The sequence below is a fragment of the Rhodnius prolixus genome, unplaced genomic scaffold (genome assembly GCF_049639745.1).
Source record: "Rhodnius prolixus isolate KJV_2025 unplaced genomic scaffold, Rpr scaffold_3, whole genome shotgun sequence".
NCBI classification, from domain to species: Eukaryota; Metazoa; Arthropoda; class Insecta; order Hemiptera; family Reduviidae; genus Rhodnius; species Rhodnius prolixus.
The window spans coordinates 41,470,405-41,487,837 of NW_027411603.1; the positions used below are offsets into that span (position 1 = coordinate 41,470,405).

Sequence of the window (17,433 nt, forward strand, 5' to 3'; positions counted from 1 at the left end):
CATAAAACACTGTCATGAAAACATATTTCAAAGTACCTCATTGAACTCCCTTGGAAAAGTTTTAATTTCGCTATAAAATCTAATTCAACATTTTTCAATTTATTTACAGTTTAAAACAGGAAATGCTTTCGACACAAGAAACGGAAGTTGGTAATTAATAACAAGTTTCCAATCAAACATCCTTATTGATACACGATTTTTAGAACGATTTTTTTTAGTCAAAGGAAAAGGAGATGTTAACAAATTACCTAATAACTTTTCGTTTTCAATTTTAAGTCAAGATCTCCCAGTACACAAATAGTAGTTTAATATGAACTAATTTTCATGTCCTACCTATTATTATTTTAGAAACTGAAAACACGAGAACATACGGTTCTTCAGGTAACTAACGATAACAGAAATTGTCACAGAAGAATGTGAAGCCATGGACAAACCATTGTTTAAAAGAATTAATTCTGGTATGTTAAAACCATATTAGATAATAATTAAACTTACTTTTCAGATAGGTATGAAAAAAAAGAAGCGCAATTGGTTACAAGTTTATTTATTAGAAATAAATTTTAGATTCAAGATCTTTGTCTACAGGGAGTTTCAGAGCACCCAAATAATTCCAGACTATCAGAAAAAAATCAATCGAAAATTCATTGAGAAAGAATTCCGTGATTCTCGACAGAGTAGAGAGTGGACACAGCCATTAATACGACGTGAAAGAGGAAGGTAATAAAAGGACATTTTTCATTGTTGATATAACCTGAAAAAGCATTTTAAGGAAAAGCACATTTATGAGCTTTTCTCCGACATTAAGAAGCTGCATTTAGGGTGAACTGTATAGAAACTGATTTGGCGATAAAACTACTTATTGTTAAAAAGTTTTATGGCTTCCACAAAACTGTATGCAGAATTATCGGGATTGATTTTTCAACTATTCCAACTAGTAAGAGGACAAGAGAAGCTTTCTAGATTAAGGACTTAACTACCCAGAAACAGCAGTAGGATTTGTAAGAGGTTTGATAACTCAAGCATCGCAAGATTGGCATTATTTGGTCTCATTTATTACCTTACAAACTAAGCTCTTAATGGACAACCGAAAGTTAAACAGAGAATTAACTGAACTATAATTAAAATATATATAACAAAAATAGAAACCAAAAATAAAGTTACTACTTAACTTTAATTAGATTCGCTTTTATTTAATACAAAATGCGGTCGTACATAAAATTTTGGTAAAAGCTACACAACTATTTAACCCTCTAATGCATGATTTTTTTATTTCTTTCAAATTTATTTTTTTTAATATTATATTTTGATATAAAACGAAAAAATATTTAAAAAATATCAGTCGCTTGTAATTTTCAGGAAAATGAAATTTATGTTATGTATCATATATGCAACATCATGTTAAAAAATTCGATTTAGTTGTAAAATGAGGATGGGATTATCAAATGTAAAATTTATGGGAAAAAAAGTTTATTGGTTATGATAATTATAAAAACAGTTTTTGTCTTTGTTGAAACAAAAATTTAAATTGCACTTCTTGCACTTGGCATAAGAATAACCTGTGCAACCAATTAATTTACATATATTTCGTTTCAAATCCCATAAGGGCCAATGATCTAATCCATCTTTTCTGACGCTAGCTGGTGGTCTCGCTGATGCAGATTTTTTTCTCCTCAAATTATCGTGCAGTGAAGGAGATGGCCTTCCTCTTTTAGGCGCCATGGATCTGCCTATTTTACACAAGGTCTCACCAAGTTCCTTTCTGTACTCTTTTTGCGACATACATTGCGTTAGGGCAATTAACTTCCTTGCTTAGCCTGTCAAATCGTCTAATTTTATCTTTCGGTTCTATGCTATAAATTGTGGACAGAAGATGTACTAATATACGAGGGGGTACCCAAAAATAACCGGAATTGCGTTGCCGCGCATGGAGCTTATGTAGTACGCATTTCTGCCGCTAGACGTGTATAGCGCAATTCCTTGCCAGTTCAGTCCTGCCTGTGTTGTCTGCCTGGCTTGTTCTGTTCATCTGCAGTGATTGTTTTTACCAGCGCTGTTTTGTTCTTTTTTCGTTTTTTATGATGGCAAGTTTAAGTGAACAACGTGCAGCTCTGAAATTTTGTTTTCTACTCGGCAAAAATGCTGCTGAAAGTGTTTTAATGTTGAAAACAGCTTACAAAGATGACGCTATGGGAAAAACTCAAGTATACGAGTGGTTTACTCGGTTTAAAAATGGCGACATGTCGATTGATGACAAACCTCGTTCTGGACGTCCATCAACTGCCCGAATCGACGAAAATGTTGAAAAAATTCGAGAGCTGGTGTTCACAGACCGTCGACAGACAATTGATCAACTGTCAGAGAGTAGTGGGTTATCTTGGAGCTCGGTTCAGCGAATTTTAACGGAAGATTTGGAGATGAAAAGGGTTGCTGCCCTGAAAAGGGTTTGTTCCTCGAGTTCTGACTGACAATCAAAAAGAACATCGAGTTGAAACATGTCGTGCTTTGAAACAACAGCTTGAAACTGATCCAGACTTTCTGTCAAAGGTCATTACTGGTGATGAGTCATGGTGCTATGGTTATGACCCAGAAACAAAGCAACAGTCGAGCCAATGGAAGACGTCATCTTCACCCCGACCAAAAAAATGTCGTCAAGTCAAGTCAAACATCAAAACAATGCTGATTTGCTTTTTTGATGCCAAAGGCGTAGTCCATTAAGAGTTTGTCCCCCCAGGTCAGACCGTCAATCAAACCTTGTATTTGGAAGTTTTGAAAAGATTGAGCAATAGTGTTCGCCAAAAAAGACCCGATTTGTGGCAAACAGGAGACTGGTTCTTCCACCACGACAATGCACCTGCACACACAGCCATCTCTGTTACACAGTTTTTGGCTAAAAATGGCATGGTTCCGCTGCCCCACGCACCTTACTCGCCTGACCTGGCTCCGTGCGACTTTTTCTTATTTCCACGCATGAAAAAGGGCATGAAAGGTCACCGATTTGACAACATTGAAGAGGTCAAGAAAAAAACGAAGAAGGAGCTGTCAGCCATTTCTAAAGATGACTACAAAAAATGTTTCGAACAGTGGAAGCACCGGTGGGACAAATGTATTAGTTGTAATGGAGAGTATTTTGAAGGGGATAAGGTTGTTCTGTAAAAAAATTGTAAATAAATAGCTTTTAAAAAATAATTCCGGTTTTTTTTGGGTACCCCCTCGTAATACTAACTTCAAGCAAAATTACGGAATTGATATTATCAGACATCAGTGTACAAAGTTAGAAGACATATTATCTCATAACATGATGTTGCATATATGTAACACAAATGATTTTCAATTTTTGGTCTAAGCAAAAATTGTTATCAAATTTATAAAGTAATAATAGATAAATACTAACTTTCCCAAGCACGTAAAATTTTTAAAAATGTTAATTTTCAATAAAATAGGCCCAAGAACGGTAATTTCTGCGCGGTCTTTACCACAGTCTACGGTCGTGTTGACTTTTTTTCACTTTTGGCTTTATATATTAGCTCATTACCTTCTAGAACCGACATAAACCCTATATAAACTGACATTAGACATGTTGCGGCATATATTCATCATATTTTAATTCAAATGAAATCCAAGAGAGTTCTCCGGCACAAAGCTAAAGATTATGTAGCAGATATGCAATACGATGCACTATAGGGTTAAGGCTTGAAAAGCACATATATTGCAATTATGCTGCTAGAATTTTTGCTAAAACATTATTAAATTTCGCTTTAGATACCAGTTTTCTTTACTTTATGTTTAAATTTAAACAGAACTAAACTAATTTAAACAAATCGACTCGATTTGCGTTTCTATTGTTTCTTGGCTATATCGCCTCGGATTTATATATATCGATAAATGTTTATTATTGTATAGTAGTGACCTAACAGAACACGCTTTTCTAACGGAAGCTGTATCATTTCCTAAATAGAAATATCCAGAGAAAAGGGTTTTTAAAATAAATAAAAAGCAGAATAAGGGTTTTTTTGGCCAACAACAGAATGGAAAGGGAAGGTGGGTTTGTTAGCCCTATCGACGTGTCGAGACACCAGATTCCCTTTAGAGCTTTTACGAGAACAGCCCTTTCTAATCATACAGGTTTTCCCCTTATGTTTTTCAAATTGACAGAATTTTTTTTAATCATTTACGAACAAATTGGTTTATTTTGATTTTTCCATTAAAAAAAAAAAAATAATATTGTGACAAGTTCTTGGAACAGAATATAACATGCAAGGTAATAACAAATATTGAGAACTCAACAGAGATTTCTGTTTTTAACTTCCTCTGAATTCCTCCCTACCCAAAAAAGGGTTTGCTATAAATGTTTTTAACGAAGATACAATACTTTTTGTGAAAGTAGGAGGGACAGAGGAGTCACAATTATAAATTACAGGAGATTTCTTTTTTTTCTAGAAAAGTTGCTGTTAAGTGTAAACAGTGTTTACTATAGATTTGTATTTTTCTTCCACAATTAGGGTAACAAAAAAAAAAGTGTTAAACTGCGGATTAGACTCCGTGTGTCCAATCCAAAAAAGAGACACGTGATTCTTTTAAAAGACTACACCAATGTTCTACAACTCAAAATAATCCCAGGCTTGGATATAATCCTCCAGGGTAAAATAATTAATCCTGTCTCGTCCAACTTTTTCTAGTTTTTATCACATCAGTTGTTTTACAAGTATAAGTTACAATCTTTTTTTTGGGAAGTTGTCTTTAAAATTTTCTTTTTTGCTTTATTAAGATACTTTAGTACTTATGGCGGGTGTATTCAAAAAATGAACCTCTCAGTCGAAACCCATTTCAAACCAACATCAAGGACAATTAACTAATTAGAGACTCAACTGTAGATTGATTATTAAATGAATAATACGAGGGACTAGGGTTCCAACTCGTTTCACAACCCCCCTATTCTCCAGACTTGGCTCCCTCGGACTACTATTTCTTCCCCAATATGAAGAAATGGCTGGCGGGAAAAAGATTTCATTCAAACGAGGAGGTGATTGCAGAAACGAATGGCTATTTTTCAGACTTGGACAAATCCTATTATTCGGAAGGGATCAACAAACTAGAGCAGCGTTGGACGAAGTGTATAAGTCTAAAAAGAGACTATGTTGAAAAATAAAAAAGGTTTATCCCAAAAAATTAAGCAGTTTTTATTTTTGCACGGACTTTTCAAACGACCCTCGTATATTCCAAATTACTTTTTCTGTAGTAGTTTTCGGTGAAAAAGGTTTCAAGTTCGGCACACTCTCCGAAATAACTACTGAACATTAATATTAAAAATAATTACTTACCCAGTAGTAATAATTCATTAAAGTTGAGAGAAAATTTGTATCATCACAACTTACCTGAAACAAAAACGAGAAATAATTAAGTCAGCTAGAAAATTGCAGGTAATTTTTAGGTAAATGACTGGATGAAGGGCCTTCAAGCGAAGCCCTTTTCGTTGCCATAAAGAAATAATTAGACTTGGAAGTTAAAAATTCCTTTAGTTATTCAAGTACTACATTTCTCCTTCCTTATTTTGGTATTAATGTACCAATTCTGTTTCTAGAACATTCTGGAAGAGGAAACTACATGAAATCTTTACAAAAATTTCAACTTGTTTACCTATTCGTACCTTAGCAACACAAAACAGTGTTCAATTATCTTCTTTTTTTTTTTTTTACAAGTTGAAATCATTTTCCAGGTTAATGAAAATAAAATGTGCAAGTTTCAAGCCTGTAAATTGTAAATTTACTTCTAATGAGAAGTGTAAGTTCTTCACAATAGTTAAGCCAGTATTAACGGCAGGTAAATTCGCGGGTATGAAGTTATCATTGAATTCCAGCAGTCCGATAATGTCAAGCCTTGACAGATTTCTAGTTCAAGCGCCAGTTTTTTTCTCCTGAAGCTTTCATTTTTTGTTTTTTAATGATTAATTCGTTTGGGACTCTAGATTAACCTGACGGGACACCCATGTTTCAAAAGATCGCGTTTTATTTTAAAGAATAATACAGCCCTATAAATCGTTTTAACGTAGATCAAAACATCGTAACCAAAGTTATTCTAATTTTAATTATGCCAGAAATAATCCAATAAAATATTCCTAGTTGCTCCTTAACAAAAGCCATAAACTGTGAACATTAAACTAGAGACTAGACAATAGAGTTCAATGACTGAATGTTACACTAAACAAAAGTATTCTTGCGTGACAGCCAGGTTTAGACACTAAGTTAAATGTACAGAAAATTTCAAGCTACACGATATCTCTTCTTTTCACTTTTACTTTAATAACAAATGTAATTAATCCTTTAGATTTAACAACAGGCGACATCACTGAATTCCTTTGCTTATTTTTGCCCCATATGTCAGCAAAATAAAAATAAGAAAACATTGTTTAAAAAATTGTATATGTGAAAGTAAGTGCCGAAATAATTATATTAAACTGCTGCTAGTTATAAAAATTTGACTGTCAGCTAATCTGAGAAAGATTTAAGTCTCTATTCTGGGGGATCATTAACTCTTTGAGAACTCCTTGTACGAGGGTCGTTTGAAAAGTCCGTGCAAAAATAAAAACTACTTAATTTTTTGGGGAAAACCTTTTTTATTTTTCAACATAGTCTCCTTTTAGGCTTATACACTTCGTCCAACGCTGCTCTAGTTTGTTGATCCCTTCCGAATAATAGGATTTGTCCAAGTCTGAAAAATAGCCATTCGTTTCTGCAATCACCTCCTCGTTTGAATAAAATCTTTTTCCCGCCAGCCATTTCTTCATATTGGGGAACAAATAGTAGTCCGAGGGAGCCAAGTCTGGAGAATAGGGGGGATGTGAAACGAGTTGGAACCATATTTCCATTAATTTTGCGACCACAACTGCTGAGGTGTGAGCTGGTGCGTTGTCGTGATGGAAAAGGACTTTTTTGTGGGCCAATCGTGGGCGTTTTTCTTGTAGCTCGGTTTTCAAACGGTCCAATAACGATGAATAATATGCACCTGTAATAGTTTTACCCTTTTCCAGATAGTCGATGAGGATTATTCCTTGCGAATCCCAAAAGACAGTCGCCATAATCTTTCCGGCCGAAGGAACGGTCTTCGCCTTTTTTGGCGCAGATTCCCCCTTGGTAACCCATTGTTTAGATTGTTCTTTGGTCTCAGGAGTGTAGTGATGTATCCATGTTTCATCCACAGTGACGAAACGACGCTTAAAGTCCTGCGGATTCTTCTGGAACAGCTGCAAACCGTCCTTGCAACACTTCACACGATTTCGTTTTTGGTCAAGCGTGAGCAATCGCGGCACCCATCTTGCGGATAGCTTTGTCATGTCCAAATGTTGATGCAAAATATTATGTACCCGTTCATTCGAGATGCCCACAGCACTAGCAATCTCACGCACCTTCACTCTTCTGTCATCCATCACCATATCATGGATTTTATCAATGATTTCTGGAGTAGTAACCTCAGCAGGGCGTCCAGAACGTTCAGCGTCACTTGTGCCCATATGGCCACTCCGAAAATTTTGAAACCACTTATAAACTGTTCTAATCGAAGGTGCAGAGTCACCATAATGTTTATCAAGCTTCTCTTTAGTCTCCCCAGGCGTTTTGCCTTTCATAAAGTAGTGTTTAATCAACACACGAAATTCTTTTTCGTCCATTTTTTGAAAATCACTCGACTTCCTCGATTAAAACGAATGCCAAACCCAAAAAAATAGACCGATCTGGCTGAAACTTGGTGTGTGTTCTTCCAAGAGATGTTACTAACTAAACATAACCTCGATACGCGCCAGTAGTGCTATCTCTCTGACTTTGCACGGACTTTTCAAACGACCCTCGTACGTACATCAAGAGAAGTGAAAATCTTAAGCTACATTGTTGACTTTGTTCTCTCAGATAATACTGTGCATCACCGGACAGTGGAGCTGTAAGAAGCTCCTTAGGAAAAGGAAATTTTAGGACCAGTAGCTGGATTTGAACCCGCGATCTCCGCCGAGTTGGAATCCAGTATCGCTTAAACCTCAGCCAAGCCCTTTCCTGATTATCAATTTAATTAAGTAGCATTATATAGCAATAAATTGCATAATTGCATTCTACGCATTTAGTTATTTACTTTTATCTCACTGAACTATTTAGAAAAGATACTTATCATGTAAGGTGTTCGTTAACAGCTTTTTTCTATTTTTATTACATGACTGCATGTTATTTAACAATTTTTCGATCTACTAAAAGTTACTTTTATTCCGGCCAGGTTAACTCGAGCCGACACTAACAAGAGGCGATTAAAATCCGCCCGTTATTAAAACTGTCCGGTAGGACAGTTGTATAAGGGTTGATCGTCAAAAACTGCACGAAAAAGCGTAACGTTGAAAAACACCCAACTTTGACAATTTTTTTCTCTTTTTCTACAAAAGATAAAATTCCCAAATTTTCTTTAAAATATAGGGCAAACCCTCCTTTATAGCTGTAATTTTTTTGCAACAACCCAGATCTAATAGGTATCGAGAAAAAAGTTGCCAAAAATGAGCAAAAACGGCTTTTTCAAAAAATGTTCTTGTTCTTGTTCTTCTTCTTCTTCTTCTTCTTGTTGTTACCTTTTTTGTAAACAACGTAGCGCCTAAACGCTGGAACCGATTTTCATGAATGAGGTGTCATTCGATTGGGAATTTTATGTAGATGTGCCTTTTGGGGGTCTCGACGCTGTACATCGAATGGGGGAGGAGTTAGCCCCCTTAATGTAAGGCCCCCTCCAAAATTATTATTACTAATTACTCTGTAAATCTTGGCCCGATTTTGATAAAATTTGGTAGGATGTTAGGGTTAGGGCTCCCCTACGTAACATTAAAGCGGCGATCAGCTCTTACACTTGTTAAGGGGCAGTGTAGCAATCGTTTCAAATTATCGACACGTGAACCGATTTTCATGAATGAAGTGTCATTCGAATCGAAATTTTGTACAGATTTGCACTTTAAAAGTCTTGACGCCGTGCCTCATGAGGAGGGGAGTTTGCCCCACCCAAATAAGGCCCTTTCTAAAACCATATTATTACCAATATTTCTATAACACTTAGTCCGATTTTGCTCCGAAAATTCAGCTCGAATAAGTGGTTAAAGCTCCTCTACGTTGCTGATGCTCTTGCACCTACTGAGAGGAAGTACTGCAATCGTTTAAATTATCAATGAGTGAACCGATTGAAATCAATGAATTGTCGTTCGATTAAAAAATCTTTGCCTCTTTGCCTAGAAGTACTGCAATCGCAGTTTATTTTTCTTACTCCTCTTAAAAGGAAGTACTGAAATCGCAGTTTAATTTTGCTATTTACGTACAAATACCTTCCTATGTTATTCAAAACGCTTTTTCAAAAAAAGTTGTTATTGAGGATGGTTTGGGGGACCGCAACTATAATCATTCTTTAAAAAGATCTCTCCAGAAGTAGTTACGGTTCCGACTTAACACCTTATCAGATTATAATGATAGAATTGTTTATTCCAAATTTTAAAAAAATTTGTAAAGAAGATATGTAACTTTGTAAAATAGACAAAAAGGAAAGTCTATCCAAAAGGTACAAAAATCTCTTTAACAAAAACTTACAGTTTAAAATGTTAAGTATAAGGGTTGATTAAACGCCAAAAGGTACACAAATCAGCAAGCACCCAACATTTCATTAATTCTTCATTAATATTTATGTAATTTTACTGTATTAATTTTCATTAATATTTTTTAGAATTTATTAGATGTCACAGACCCTTATGCTGGCCACTTCATTTATAATATTTTTTTGTTATAATTATGATAAATCACACAAACGCACATGCATGTTAAAGTAGAAAAAGACAAAGTTAGAGTAGGCTACTGTCTTGAATTCGTCTTACCGAAATATTCGTGAGCACAAATATCACACAGTTAATAACAAGTAGATTATTCAACAACAATTATTTATTTCTCAATTGTAATTTAAATTAGTCTCCCTAATTTTACTTATTAAAACTGTCCGGTAGGACAGTTGTATAAGGGTTTAGTAAAATACTGGAATAATTAGCTGTCCTAAAAATATGCATATCTTATTTACTTTATATTACATATTAAATTTTTTGATAAAAAAAGTTTTGAATTTTTTAGCCTCATAATTTTTTTTTATAACGTTTTTCTTTTCAACCAGTAATTAATAGTTTGATTATTATAAATAACTAGATATTACAGTCAATCTACAGTGCTACTTGAACATATATTTTGTAGACGAAAATGGCCAGCATAAGGGTCTGTGACATCTAATAAATTCTAAAAAATATTAATGAAAATTAATACAGTAAAATTACATAAATATTAATGAAGAATTAATGAAATGTTGGGTGCTTGCTGATTTGTGTACCTTTTGGCGTTTAATCAACCCTTATACTTAACATTTTAAACTGTAAGTTTTTGTTAATTGATGAATGGATTTTCCACTCTAAAAATAGCTACAAAATTAGGAACATTTATTGTACGCTAACAACTATAATTTCTATTTGAAAAAACTTTCTTAGGCAAACTAAAAGTGCATTTCTAGGTGAATTGAGTGGGCAGATTTTACTCTGAAGTGCCAGTGAAGAGATAAATCTAACGGCTAACAGCTAGATTTGAACCAGGGATATCTAGGCGTTGGAATTCTGAACACCCTGACCACTGGAGCTAATCCCTTCCCTTCTTATTATTACTACAGCTATTGGCATTATAATTATTACAAGATGTTTTAAACGAATTGATGAGATTAATTTAAGAAGGTAGATTGATTCTTTGTTAATAATTTTTAATATACCTATTTACGCTCAAACGGTTGACATGGAATCCCCACACTAGACTGAAAAGACAAGAAACTAACCAACGCTACAAAACTCCTCAGCCAGACTACTTGACAAACGTTCTGAACTCAACCTACATGACAAAAGACTCTTACATCTACTGTTACTGCGACCTATTTGGTCATACGGCATCGAAGTATGGGGATCGACTAAGCGTTCTAAACTCACTACGCCTCCAGACATTACAGTCAAAAATACTTCGAATACTTCTTATCGCTACGTTCTATGTATCTAACCTCACCATCCATAATGACCTCAAAATCCCTTTTCATTATAGATCTTGCTAACACTTGTTTTCTCAAATTACATTCCTCTACAGCAGCTCATCCTAACCCTCTCATAGAACACCTATCTTCCTCCACATTACCAGGTAATCCTCTCAGGAGATTGAAGAGAAGATGGCTCCTAGTGATCTACTCTTATAGTGAGAGCAGTATAGCAAAGCAGGTTACTGGGGAGTGGACACCACTGGACTCGGTGCCTTCTCCACTCATGATTTTCTTTTATTTATTTTTTTATCAGGCACCATATTTGCTTGTTGCAACAACCGTTGCAGTTGTAAATTCCAATTTAAGATTTAAAAAACACACAAAAAAAACCACAGAACTCTGAAAAATACGTCTGCATCGAAAAAGTTATTTTATTAACAATTTGAAGAGAAAATTCACATTAATTAATAACAAATCTGATGAGAGGTAATAAGTGAACAACATCTTAAGAGAGTGTGGTTAAAAAGGCAAACTGAAGTGTGCTCGCTAATGAGGAAATGGGAATTTCACAGTAAACAAAATTAAATCAATGTAGTGAATATTTAACCTAAATCTCTTGAGAAATTTACTTAATGACTTCCGTTTGAAACGGAAGATCTGTGTACAAACTCCCACTCTGAGAAAAGCTGAGGAGTATGTTTACCAGAGGTGGTGGGGGGTTAATGTTTAACAAATTGTTGATGATTAATGACTAATGAAACAAAATGCGATTCACTTGTTTATCAAAAGACGGAAATAATAAACTTTCACTGCCATTCATTAAGTACAAAAAGCGTCTCCTCATGGAGGAAGTAGAGTTATGTTTCAATCTCACTGTTCACAATAAAATATACTATTTCATGTCCGGATTACATTTTTCGGAATCTTTAATTAAAATTTATTTAAGTTCCTTTCTCTTTATACTTAAGGCACTTCTTTTAATCACACCATTCCTTGTTTTCTATGGCCATACTTCTATCCTCCATCGCACTACTAGCAGGGTCGTTCTATCCTTCCGAGTAACCAATCTCTGTGCAGATTTTTTTTAAACCAGCGCTGAACATCCAATGCGGCTGCCACTGGATCTTGAAAAGTTCTTCTCGAATTTCAGAGGTTCCCCTAATCGCCATATCTACCAGTTTTGTTGGGAAAAACAGGTTTAGCAGCCATGACTAGATAACACCTAAGCATGATAAAACCTTTTTGCTTAACTTCATAAATTAGATCACCTTTAAAAAATTCCTTTCTCTTTAATAAGCATTGCTTTTTTAAGCAAGAATTACACTCCTGCTTATTCTTCTTATTAAAACTGTCCGGTAGGACAGTTGTATAAGGGTTGACCATCAAAAACTGCACGAAAAAGCGTAACGTTGAAAAACACCCAACTTTGACAATTTTTTTCTGTTTTTCTATAAAAGATAAAATTCCCAAATTTTCTTTAAATTATAGGGCAAACCCTCCTTTATAACTGTAATTTTTTTGCAACCACCCAGATCTAATAGGTTTCGAGAAAAAAGTTGCCGAAAATGAGCAAAAACGGCTTTTTCAAAAAATGTTCTTGTTCTTCTTCTTCTTCTTCTTCTTGTTGTTCTTGTTGTTACCTTTTTTGTAAACAACGTAGCGCCTAAACGCGTGAACCGATTTTCATGAATGAGGTGTCATTCGATTCAATATTTTATGTAGATGTACCTTTTGGGGGTCCCGACGCTGTACATCGAATGGGAGAGGAGTTAGCCCCCTTTATGTAAGGCCCCCTCCAAAATTATTATTACTAATTACTCTGTAAATCTTGGCCCGATTTTGATAAAATTTGGTAGGATGATAGGGCTAGGGCTCCCCTACGTTAACATTAAAGCGGCGATCAGCTCTTACACTTGTTAAGGGGAAGTATAGCAATCGTTTCAAATTATCGACACGTGAACCGATTTTTATGAATGAAGTGTCATTCGAATCGAAATTTTATACAGATTTGCACTTTAAAAGTCTCTGCACCGTGCCTCACAAGGAGGGGAGTTTGCCCAACCAAATAAGGCCCTTTCTAAAACTATTATTACCAATATTTCTATAACGCTTAGTCCGATTTTGATAAAATTCAGCTCGAATAAGTGGTTAAAGCTCCTCTACGTTGCTGATTCTCTTGCTCCTACTAAGAGGAAGTACTGCAATCGTTTAAATTATCAATGAGTGAACCGATTTAAATCAATGAATTGTTCGATTAAAAAATCTTTGCCTCTTTGCCTTTTAGGGAGAAGTACTGCAATCCTAGTTTATTTTTCTTACTCCTCTTAAAAGGAAGTACTGAAATCGCAGTTTAATTTTGCTATTTACGTACAAATACCTTCCTATGTTATTCAAAACACTTTCTCAAAAAAATTGTTATTGAGGATGGTTTGGGGGAACGCAACTACAATCATTCTTTAAAAAGATCTCTCCAGTGGTAGTTAACACCTTATCAGGTTATAATGATAGAATAGCTTATTCCAAATTTTAAAAAAATCTGTAAAGCAGATATGTAACTTTGTAAAATAGACAAAAAGGACAGTCTATCCAAAAGGTACAAAAATCTCCTTAACAAAAACTTACAGTTTAAAATGTTAAGTATAAGGGTTGATTAAACGCCAAAAGGTACACAAATCAGCGAGTACCCAACATTTCATTAATACTTCATTAATATTTAAGTAATTCTACTGCATTAATTTTCATTAATAAGTTATTTTTTAGAATTTATTAGATATCACAGACCCTTATGCTGGCCACTTCATTTATATTATTTTTTTGTTATAATTATGATAAATCACATATACGTACATGCATGTTAAAGTAAAGATAAAGTTAGAGTAGGCTACTGTCTTGAATTCGTCTTACCGAAATATTCGTGAGCACAATTAACACACAGTTAATAACTAGTAGATTATTAAACAATAATTATTCATTTCTCTATTGTAATTTAATTTAGTCCCCCTAATTTTACTTATAGTAAAATACTGGAATAATTAGCTGTCCTAAATATAGCATATCTTATTTACTTTATATTACATATATACAACATTGTGGGAAGAACACCTAGATGGAGAATGTAATTGAAGAAAACTATATTATTTGCGATAAAGCCAGATAATTATTACCTATTATTATAAACGTTTGACTACTACATAAAATAACAATTACTTTAATCGAAGAATGAACTTAAACCGACGATTTTTATTTAAAAATAAAATTAAATAAATAAAATAAACAAAATCATTGGTGTAAGTTTTTTATAAAAAAAGGTTTTGAATTTTTTAGCCTCATATTTTTATTTTATTTTTTATAACGTTTTTCTTTTTAACCTGTAATTAATAGTTTGATTATTATAAATAACTAGATATTACAGTCAATCTACAGTGCTACTTGAACATATATTTTGTAGACGAAAATGGCCAGCATAAGGGTCTGTGATATCTAAAAAATAACTTATTAATGAAAATTAATGCAGTAGAATTACTTAAATATTAATGAAGTATTAATGAAATGTTGGGTACTCGCTGATTTGTGTACCTTTTGGCGTTTAATCAACCCTTATACTTAACATTTTAAACTGTAAGTTTTTGTTAAGGAGTTTTATTGGGTATTATCCGTTCTAGATATTGATAATCTTCCTCAATGTGTTCGTTTCCTCAATGTTCCGTCATGATTTTAGATTTTTCAAGGATTTAACTTAAACACATCAGCAACACTTCCCATCTCTTTCATTTCTTCAACATTATCCGTAATTCTTCCCCTCGCTGGTAACATCAACAGAATAACATCTGCAAACCTTAAAATTAGATATTTTTCTACCATTAACAATTAATCCTTTCTAATTAACAGTTGACTTCGTGAATGTTATTGGCGTGGTAGGACATCCTTGCTTAAATTAACCATGATCTAATAAACAGATAATTTTTTAACCATTTTCAAAAACCCTAGTCTTAAACCCTACGCTGATGAACGTATATTATTGTGAAATACTTAAGCTTTAAAGGACTCACCCCAAAACAAGGTTCACGACCCATTAACTCCAAGGAATATTCTTTGCCACCCTTAACAGTAAGAACACCCAACGGTTTCTTTTTTTACAGTTTTCCTTATTGCCTTTTTTTTCAATGCCAATGGGGGAAAAAAAGTAGATATCTATTACTATTCCACGTCATGCTTTTCAAGATATTTACCATCAAGTTAACATTCATCAAAGACTCTTATCATAAAAGATTTATCATAAAGATAAATTAAAAAAAGATGAATATTAAAATAAAGCAAGTATTTCCTTTTTCTTAATACGACTCGACATAAGAATCTTCGAAGATAAAATTGATAGCGCGATCGCATTTCTGTATGGAGTTTTAAAAGGAAATAACGACTTGAGACATCCCTGAGTTCGTAAAAGAGGAAAGAAAAATCTCAATGAAGTAAGCAAAAAGAACGCTTTACAGATGTAACCTACTTGCCAATAAAATTGATTTTAGAATACCTAAATCATTTTGTTTGTACAATATTAATATACAAACGGTAACTTAAGATTAAAATTTTTAACCTTGCAATCAGTAATACACTAAATATGATGATTGATATATTACATATTTATTTATTTTATTGTATAATACACTAAATCATGATTTTGGGAAAGATCGTGTGTCTTAGAATTAAATTTATTTTACTTGGCACATAACGAATTTTTGGATGCTATTATATAATAAAAACATTTTTTACCGTTACTTTTGTTGCAGAGAATTGATAGAACTAGCAAAAACGATATAAATTCTGCCCTTGTAGGCAGGCCCATTGTGGTAGGATCATAGCTTAGTCCTAGATATTACAAATCTAACTATGGAATGATTTGTTTTTTCGCCCAGCTTGTAGTTAAAGGGCATGGAGACACGAATTATACTTTGCTGTTGTGGTTACTGGTAACCCTTTTATACTTTGTAATAACCCACTCAAAAAAGTTTTCGTTTTTATTCCAAGTGTGTCCTTGTGTAGTGTGTGTTTCCAGTGACTTTCGGACGGAACGGATAGAGCTGAGTTGGTGGTGATTTATCTAAGTTGTAAAAACTAGTGTCCTCCATGTAGGCCGATTTGTCATAACAAGCTTTTGTAATAAGTGGAATGTGTGAGTTCACAAGTTGAATGAGAATATAAAAAAAAAGGAAGCATTTAGTATGAGAAGGGTGGAATGGCTCGCCAGCAGTTGATTAGGGTCGGAGAGAAGAGATAGCGCAGCGTGAAATGTGCACACCATTTACATGATTTAGTATTACTGTTTGTCCTGGCTGGAGGTGCAGGGTGTGTTGGGGAAAGTTATGTAGGCGTGGCTTATTGTGACAGGCAGATGTACGTGTGCGGTGGCTAACGTTAATGGAAGAATAATACGACAGAATCGTGCGGAAGGCTGCTAGTACGCTTCCTGCGCTACCCACATCCAAGTGGGATTGTGTCTCTATGCGGCTGCAGTGGTGTGAATATGCACGCGTGTAACAGCGATAAAGGGCAGAATTGAAGAAGTGAAGGGAAGAGAAACGAGGGGTGTTCTAGTAGAACTTAAATAGTACAACTGTACCAAAACTTCGTCACCACATCTAGGAGAGGTGTTAACCAAAAACCTCTTGGTAACAGTTTCAATGGGGCGCGTCTTGGTGATAGACAAATAGCCAAAAGGGAAAAGCACATTCAGTTTCTATATTTACCTTCCCTCAAACCAGAGAGAGAGCGAACGAGAAGGATTATCACATTCTGCCTCCTTCCTGCTTCACTCTGGAGATACTGGTGTTGAGAGAAGGTTTTAAGCTCTGAGAATAACAGCTGGATAAAGTCACACGAACCAATAAAAGCTGAACCTAACTGGTGAAAATAGCTAACACATAATGCTATCTTTAAATTGGTATGTTACCTAGGTTAAAAGATACCTGAATCTTCATTTTAGGACTAAGATGACGATTAAGCATTATATAAAGACAAAAAAGTCTGGTATGAACATAAACTTTTCGTAAAAACGATTCGATTATAATGTGTGATTATAATATTTCCGGTATGCCGATTTTAAGTTTAGATATGTATTCTCTTATTCTTTAGATTTTTATTGTTAATATAGAAGTAACAAGATGACAAAAAATGTACAGAAATGTATTAATACTTTCAAAATACACATTACAGAAACTCGAATCATCCGCTCTTTCCCAGAAATCCCCTTAATGAAACTTTAATGGAAAAATGAAAGAGACTAAGGTCGGTGCCAGAGAACTACGGAGCAGAAACGTGAAGACCAAGAGGACTGGCCAAAGAGGAGACTCAGTGGGAAACCACTAACTCTTTTTTAAGGCATTTCACTAACGT

The 17,433-nt window shown here is 34.4% G+C and overlaps 1 protein-coding gene across 4 annotated transcripts in view; it reads right to left on the bottom strand.

Annotated features, from left to right (window-relative positions):
* Fas2 (neural cell adhesion molecule fasciclin 2) overlaps positions 1-17,433 on the bottom strand; it is a 390,652-nt gene that overhangs the window by 132,456 nt on the left and 240,763 nt on the right. Inside the window, exon 1 of one of the 4 annotated variants that reach the window (XM_074125197.1) lies at positions 5,319-5,367. The exons of the other annotated variants lie outside the window; for them this stretch is intronic. The gene's annotated coding sequence lies outside the window, so the exon portion shown is untranslated. Of the gene's footprint in view, positions 1-5,318; positions 5,368-17,433 lie in introns of those variants that run through there. 4 annotated transcript variants of the gene reach the window in all.